Below are 6,367 nucleotides of genomic sequence, written 5' to 3' on the forward strand. Positions count from 1 at the left end.
CTCCGCCAAACCGCAGCGGATTCGGGGAGGGAAGATTCCTGCCCGGGTGTGGAAGATGGAACTTAGAGCCCCTCGCAGCCCCTACGATTTCCCATCTCGCCTGGCTTTGCTGTCACTCCTGCCTGGCGGGGCTCTCTGGTTATCGAGGAGTTTCACGGACCCGCAGACCTGGAGGCACCGGCCAGGGCAGCGTACCTGCCGCTGACAGAGCAGCCTGGGCAGGGGGGCCGCGGCTTCCTCCCACACAGTGGAGAGCTGAATGGCTCCTCGTCGGCTGGCAGGGGACAAACGGCTGCAGAGCTGCGAGGGACCCGCCACAGGCTGGTGGATGATGGGGAAGCTTTTAGGGGCCTTACCTCCTGTTCTCACGAGCGACTTTGGCACCAGGGGCAAGAGTGCTCCCAGGATCGCCACGGGGCATCCTCCTCACCAAGTGATCCTCCCACTCAGATGACACGGGTGATGCAGGGACCAAGGTCTTGTCTTTTGAGAGCTCATAGGAAGGAGAAAGGTCACAAAGGCTAGTAGGGGTGGGTCACCACCTTGCCAAAATCACATGGGAGAGGGAATCGGTGTCCTGAGACAGCCCCACTGTATCACAGTACTAATACTGGGAGCTTGGGCATGAAACCGTTGGTATTATCACACAAGTCAGCATGAAACAGCTCTGATCCCTGACATCCAGAAATCTGAGCTGCAGCAGGGAGTACTAGTCTCTGATGCCTTCATCTTTGTCACCCCTGAAGGTCTCAAGCCAAGTTTCTGAGTAGCCAGGTCAAAGCCACCTTGCCAAGACATTAACCCGGCAAGGACTGCAGCATGATCAAGAGCTCCAGGCACCACGTGCTGTTCTTCCTCCCTGTACAAGTCAGCACAATCACCCCACCCTACCCCAGCTGCAGAGCTGCATGCAGGGCAGCAGATTCTTGTTACCCAGATAGGAGCCAATCCCATGGGGTGGGAATGTCATCCTTCCACTAGGACCCTGTACAGGGCAGACTGGCCATGAGATTTGATCGGATTGGAGATGCAGGAATAGCTGGGAAGGAAGACATTCTTTCCTAGATGTCACCCTGTGGTGTTCTCTCTCCTCTCCCAGCAGGGAGGGTTCTGGAGGTTGTCCTGCCTTACAGCTCTCCTGCACGACTCCTGGCCCAGCCTCTCAAGGATCAGGCTTGAGGGACTGGCCCAGTGCAGAACACTGCGGGGGCTGCAGTGGGGTGTTGCTGACCATGGTTTACACGCATCCACCGGTTGCCACATAGATCACAGCTACTGGAGCCCACTGTCTCATGCAAAGGATGGTCACCAGGTGAACCAGTAAAATGTGCAAGAAATGCACTCCAAAAGCACATCCTCATCTTGGACAAATGCCTTACAAGAGATGGGGAGCAGCTCACTACAGTTTCTGAAGGCAAGGGCTTCTGTAATTAGCTCACTCAGGGTTGAATCAGGTGCAGCAGACCACAGCATCAGCAGCTGAAGAGAATTAAACCAGAGGAGAAACAGGACTAGGCTTTTTCCTTTTAGCTGCAGGGTCTGCAGTCAGCCATACATTACAAAAGCTGGTCTGGGAAAACTGGCAATAAACAGAAGCTACCTACCAGATTAACATACCCACAGCACTGGAGAGGGGTGACATGTCTACTCAACCATCTCCCTGCTGGAAGACAGAGATGCCTAGCTCTCATGTTTTGTGCTAAGGAGCTTGAGTGGGCCAGCAGGTCCCCACCACTCAGAGCTGAAAGGAGCTCCGAGGGCAGATAGCCACAGTCACTGCAACAGACAGTAAGGAGACAAATTCCTTCTCCAGTAACACCTTAACTCTGGCCAGCAAAGCAGATGCAGAACCATGCAGGAGTAGGGAGGGTTGATATCAGAAGCAGGCACACAGGAGACCAAGGAAGGAAGTGGTTACAAATTTTGCTTCTTTATATGTGCTTCAGCCACCTCTTTTGGGAGAGCAGTCACTGGACCAGCTAACCAGCATCATCAGGATGCCTGTAATACCAACTTAACACAGCAGACAAAGCCCCAGTCTGCCCAGAAACATCCACACACACCACATAACCCTCTTTATCAGGGCTGCTTTCTCCTTCCTACCACCATCAGCCCCTTTACAGGCATCAGCTGCTGCTCATCCAGCTGGGATGACCAGACTTGGAGGGAGGGGCAAATCAGAAACCAGCCCGCATCCCTGTTAAGCACCCCTGGAGTGTTTCTTCCTTTAGCGTCTAAATTACCCAAACCAAGACGCTCTGGGGTAGAGCTAATTGCACAGAGGGCATAGGGAGAGACAAGGGATGCGGGGCAGCAGTCACTGGCCTTGCCGAGGTAGAGGCTGGTCCTTGTCCACTCATTCTGACAAACCCCTGAAGATCCGTCAGGGTTCCTCTATGTCATGCTTCGCACCACAATATGCCTTCCCATGAACTAAAAGTCGTCATCCCGGGGGTCCTCTCGGAGAGAACTCTGACCATGAGCTAGCAATGTGCCCTTGTGGCCAAGAAGGCGAATGGCATCCTGGGGTGTATTAGAAGGGGTGTGGACGAGGAAGATTCTCCTTCTGCTCTGTTTTACTCCGGTGAGGACACTTTCAGAATATTGTGTCCAGTTCTGGGCTTCTCAGTTCAAGACCTCATGGAACTGCTTCAAAGAGTCCAGCACAGAGCCACAAAGATGATGGAGTGAAGCATCTTCCTTATGAGGAAGAGCTGAGGGAGCTGGATCTCCTTAGCTTGCAGTAGAGGAGACTGAGGGGTGAACTCATCCATGTTTATAAAGATGTGAAGGGTGAAGTTAAGGAGAATAGAGCCAGGCTCTGCTCAGTATGTCCCATGACAGGACAAGGGACAATGGGTGCAAGGTGGAGCATAGGAGGTTCCACGTTAACATAAGGAAAAACTTTTTCACTGTGAGGGTGACAAAGCACTGGAACAGGCTGTCCAGAGAGGTTGAGGAATCTCCTTCTCTGGGTACAAAACCCACCTGGATGCATGCCTGTGTGACCTACACCAGCGATCCTGCTCTGGCAGGGTGATTGGACTGGATGATCTTTCAAGGTCACTTCCAACCCCCAACGTTCCTTGATTCTGTGATCCTCCAAAAGATGGTATACACACTGCTTCCCACTCCCACCATCAGCTCTGAGGAGCCCCACATGTCTCCTCATTAGTGTAATCCCTCCTCTTCCCTGTGTCTTCTGGTTCTCTATGAGGTACCAAGTCAGCACAGCCTCTCCAGCTCCCTGCATGGACCTTTGATGGGACAGCAGAAAGCTGGATGGGATAGAAAAGGGACAAGCAGAGGTATCAAGCAGCAAAGAAAGAATCTCAGGGGAGCTCAGGTGTGCTGGTGAAGGCAGTTCAAGGCTCATCCCAGACAAGGAAACCTCAAGGAAAGGCCATTGATGGTAGCACTCAGTTCAGAGTCACACCATCAGTGTCTGAAAGCTATTTCAGGTCTATAGGACATGCTCTGGAATTCATCAGGAAGCCCAGAGCTGAACTGAATGCAAACCAGTTGAAATCTTTACATCTTGGGATTTGTTTGGTTAGGTTTTCCATTTGTGGTAGGTTTTTGTTCATTTGGGGGTTTGGGGGTTTTTAAAATTCTCAATCCAGAGCTGCTGTTGTTGAACTCCAGTAGAAACTGAAGCAGCCACGCAGAACCCCAATGAAGACAGGATAGGAAAACACACCAGCTGGATTTCTACCCAAGAAACCAATCCAGCTTAGCACAAACAACACAGAGGTTAGAGGCTTTCTGATTTTCCAATGTCCCCATCATAAATGGCCAAATCCATTCGTTTTTGAAGTCTCCTCCATGAAGCACTACAGAGCGACCAGCTCAGAATTAATAAATGCTTTGAAATGTTCGGGCCTGTGCATTCAGACAAAGCTTGTATATGGCAGGAGGGTCCTGTTGCTAATGACAAGAAAGTCCTAGAGATGTGATGCATGGTGGGAAGAGAACATGGCACTTTACATTGCACCAGCTATTCCCAGAGCAAAAGGAAAATGTCAGAGCTTAATCTGAGGCTACGAGGGTTTTCATGTGGAAGTGAATGACTGCTTCTGCCGACAAAGCGGTAGCAAGACCAAGGAATTGCAATTTAGCAAGAGCAGAATTCAGAGCAGATAGGAGGAACCACATTTCAGTAGCTGGACGCTGATACATTCTCACTGTTACACCTGAGAAGTGGCTGATGTCTGGATTTTGAAGGCACCATCATGACACACTGTCTGCAAGGAAAGCTTACCATATAGGAAGGGACTCCAGCACGTCTTCATTTTAGCTCTCTTCCAGAGCTGGGGCTTAATGCATGTGCAAGGGCAGAAATTTTGTGTTATCCATGACAGTGATTTCCACTATTTAATGAAAACCAGGGTTTTGCAGGGATGCAGACTGAGTAAGCTTCAGCCATGCCAAACTGCAGTTCTTCTGCAGCAATTTATCCTGAAGGAAAACCATACCAGTGGGGTTTGCTCCTCAGAGTGTGCAGAGAGACTGGCCTCTAAGCTTTGCAGTGTTGTGGGGACTGCTGCTCTTGGAGAGCATTTTGATGCTGCTGTTTAAAGGTCCACAACATGAATGAGGAACGTGAGGGCAGGACCAAATCTGGGAGAGTACATCAAGCCTCAGGTCCTCAATGCCTGTAGATAGAGCTCCTTTATTTAAACCACCAAACCCAAGACCAGGGAGTTCAAGAGCAAAACTCACGGTTTCATAGTCCAAAAAGAGCTCAGCTGCTCCATAACTTCTTTCCTCTGCACAGGACAGCTGTCCACTACTCTAAGTAGTTTCTTATTTGCAGAAGCTGTACTCTGTGTCTCATGGTCTCACCAGCCTACAAAAGAAAGGGTGGAGGACTGTGTGGTGGGGCAGATGTTAGGCAGATGATTAAGCACACCATTTTTTTTAAAGCCCACTAGTCATCTGAAGAAAGAAGAAGAGCCCTTCTTGAAGTGCAACCTGGACACTTCATGGCCCAGAACCCAGAGACCACCTTTCTGGGTCTCAAGATAAACTGCTTAGAGTAGAGGTGTCAGGAGCTACAGGCAGCCACTTTGTGCCTTCCTGCCGCAGTCCTGGTTATTATATCTAATTACTTCCAACTTCAAGAAGTGACTGTTGATGCAGTCAGTAGTCTGTAGTCAGTAGAGATCAGCATTGAGACAGTCAAGGTGAATCACTCATGAGACTTAGCAAGCTCTGCTTGCATGTGCAAGGCAATGGGGGCTGTGTGCTGGATCCCACTCTTCTATGCAGTTTGCTTTTCTCTGTTGCCTATGTGTCAAGCTGTTCTGCCAATGTGGAGTATCAGGGCCTCTGAATTCTTCACTGTGTACTTAAGCCACCAAGAAGCATCACACTGCCTCCATTAAATTCATTATTAGAGAGGTTTGAGCATGGCCCAAAGCACCTTTGGATGCCTTGGCCAAATTAAACTCCAACCTTGCAGCTCCATCGACTTAGGATCACAGCTGCAACAACTGTGTGCTGAGGACAGCTTGAGAGCTCCTGAGAGAGACAGCACCACTGGTATGGAAATACTTTCTCCTCTCTAGCAGACACACTCCAGAGCCAAAGCACACTCTAAGTTATCACTGACTGCTGCTGGGCTCAAAAATAGCACTTGGACACTGTCTTAGCCAGAGTCTTCCCGCAGGCATGAAGACCCTCAGGCCTTTCTCTACATATTTCAACAAAGAAACATTAATACCATATGATCTGTCTTCAGCCAGTGGCTTCAGCTCCTGCAGTCCTTCTTTTGCTAGTGACAAGAAACCCCCTTGATTGAAACCATCAAACCTGAGAGCAGGGAGGGTCAAGAGAAACTCAAGGCTTTACAATCAGAAAAGTACCCTAACCTAGCTATCTGGGACCACCTCTGAGAAGCCCACAGCTCTTGGAGGGGACAGCCTGCAGCAGCCCAGGCTGGAGGTAACCTCTATGCAGATGAATGGTGTGGGTACGATCCCAGCACAATCTCTTGCAGCAAGTCAGACTCGAGCAAAGCTTTTACCACAAGCAGATTGAACATTTTTCTGTCTTTGCATATTTCTGTTGTAATGGGGGGAGGAGAAGGGAGGGGAGGAATTCACCTTTTCAATTAAAAACCTTGCCCACTGCTTTTCATCTCTTTTTGAAATTGTCCAGGTTTTTTCAGGGTCACCAGAAAGGGAAAAAAAAAAAAAAAAAAAAAGAAAAAAGAGAGAGAGAGAAAGAGAAAGAAAGAGAGAAAGAGAGAGAGAAAGAGAGAAAGAGATTAATTAATTTTGATTTTCATCAGTTTTTTTGTTTCCTCCTCTTTTGATTCTCTTTTTCCTTCTCACAGTGAAAGATCAGAGAATGAATCTTGTAT

Source organism: Pogoniulus pusillus, chromosome 8 (assembly GCF_015220805.1).
Source record: "Pogoniulus pusillus isolate bPogPus1 chromosome 8, bPogPus1.pri, whole genome shotgun sequence".
Classification (NCBI taxonomy): Eukaryota; Metazoa; Chordata; class Aves; order Piciformes; family Lybiidae; genus Pogoniulus; species Pogoniulus pusillus.